Source organism: Nannospalax galili, unplaced genomic scaffold, assembly GCF_000622305.1.
Source record: "Nannospalax galili isolate Female #2095 unplaced genomic scaffold, S.galili_v1.0 scaffold259, whole genome shotgun sequence".
Classification (NCBI taxonomy): Eukaryota; Metazoa; Chordata; class Mammalia; order Rodentia; family Spalacidae; genus Nannospalax; species Nannospalax galili.
This window is the reverse complement of record NW_008344750.1, coordinates 82,620-84,860: the sequence shown is the minus strand read 5'-3', so window position 1 is coordinate 84,860 and position 2,241 is coordinate 82,620. Positions and strand designations below refer to the sequence as shown.

At 36.0% G+C, this 2,241-nt stretch overlaps 1 protein-coding gene across 3 annotated transcripts in view; it reads right to left on the bottom strand.

The window, feature by feature from the left end:
* Znf280b (zinc finger protein 280B) overlaps window positions 1–2,241 on the bottom strand; it is a 37,438-nt gene that overhangs the window by 25,945 nt on the left and 9,252 nt on the right. The window lies entirely within an intron of this gene.

Below are 2,241 nucleotides of genomic sequence, written 5' to 3'. Positions count from 1 at the left end.
ACATTAAAAAATGGAAAGAACACAAATAAACAACTTAACTTTGCAACTCAACACACTTGAAAAGCAACAGCAAATGAAACCCAAACACAGCAGACAAAAAGAAATAATAAAAATCAGGGCAGAAATTAATGAAATTGAAACAAACAAAAAAAACAATACAAAATATCAACAATTCCAAGAACTGGTTCTTTGAAAACATAAACAAGATTGACAGACTGCTAGCCCAGTTAACCAAAAGAAAGAGCACCTCGAAATCCACAAAATCAGAGTTGAAAGGGGAAACATCACAACAGACACCAGAAAGATACAGAACATTGTAAGGGAATACTTTAAAAACCTATGTGCTACTAAATTTGAAAACCTAAAAGAAATGGATGGATATCTAAAATCATGGGAACCACCAAAGTTAAATCAAGAAGAGATCAACAGTTTAAATAGACCCATATCACATGAGGAAATTGAAACAGTAAAGAAAGCCTCCCAACTAAAAAAAGCCCAGATGGATTTACAGCAGAATTCTATCAGACATTTAAAGGAAATCTGCATCCAATACTCTTAATTTATTCAAAAAAATATAAATGCAGGGAGAACTTCCAAATTCCTTCTATGAGGCCAGCATCTCTCTAATACCAAAGCTGGGTAAAGATACAACCAAAAAAGAAAACTATACACCCATATCCTTAATGAACATAGATGCAAACATTCTCAACAAGATACTTGCAAACCGCATACAGACACACATCAAAAAGTTCATCCACCATGATCAAGTAGACTATATCCCAGAGATGCAGGGATGGTTCAATATATGTAAGTCAATAAACATCATAAATCATATAAATGGGCTCAAATCAACAACCACATGGTCACCTCAATAGATGCAGAGAAGGCCTTTGACAAAATTCAACATGCATTTATGTTCAAAGTCCTAGAGAGAATTGAATTTGAGGGAGCATACCTCAACATAATTAAAGCCATATATAACAAACCCACAGCCAACATCATTCTAAATGTAGAAAAACTGAAAGCATTTCATTAAAGTGAGTAATGAGACAAAGGTGCCCCCATCTTTGCTCTTATTCAATACAGTTTTCAAGATCTCAGTTACAGCAATAAGACAGGAGAAAGAAACAAAAGGAATAGGATGCCAAAAATTCTAGCCCAAAACTCCTAGAAATTATTAACAAGATCAGTAAAGTGGCAGGTTACAAAATTAACCTACAAAAGTCCATAGGCTTTCTATATACCAATAACAAGCAATCAGAGAAAGAGCACATGGAAACACTCCCTTTCACAAAGGCTGCAAGAAAAAGAAAAGATCTCAGAATAAACCTGAGCAAAGACATTAAAGAGCTCTACAATGAAAATTTTAAGTCTTTAAAGAAAGAAATTGAGGAAGACATCAGAAGATGGAAGGGCCTCCTGTGCTCATGGATTGGAAGAATTAATATTGTGAAAAGGACCATCCTACCAAAAGTCAAATATGAATTCAACGCAATACCAATCAAAATCCCCATGACATTTTTCACAGAATTGGAGAAAACTATCCTAAGATTCATATGGCAGCACAAAAGGCCTCGGATTGCCAAAACAACCCCGAGCACTAAGAGCAATGCCGGGGGGATTACTATACAAAGATTTCAAGCTGTATTACAGAGCTATAGTCATAAAAACAACATGGTACTGGCACAAAAATAGACCCATAGACCAACGGAACAAAATTGAAGACCCAAATATGAGCAAATACAATTTCAGCCACCTGATATTTGATAAAGGCGCCAAGAACATCAACTGGAGGAAAGACAGCATGTTCAGCAAATGGTGCTGGCAAAACTGGACCTCCACTTGTAGAAGAATGAAACTAAACCCCTATCTTTCACCCTGCAGAAAAGTCAATTCCAAATGGCTCAAAGATCTCAATGTAAAACCTGAAAAACCAACAAGGGGAAAGGATTTTCTAAAACAGACATCAATTGCTCATGAAACAAGGGCAAGATTTAACAAATGGGACCTCACTAAACTAAAAAGCTTCTGTACATCAAAGGAAACAACCAAGGAAAACAGAAAACCCACAGAATGAGAGAAAATCTTCACCAGTGACACATCCGACAGAGGTTTAATAACCAGAATTTATAACGAATTCAAAAAACAGAGAACCAAGACAAGAAGCAACCCAGTTAAAAGATGGGCTAAGGAGCTGAACAGAGAGTTCTCAAAAAGAAGAAGTAAAGGTGGCTATGAAAC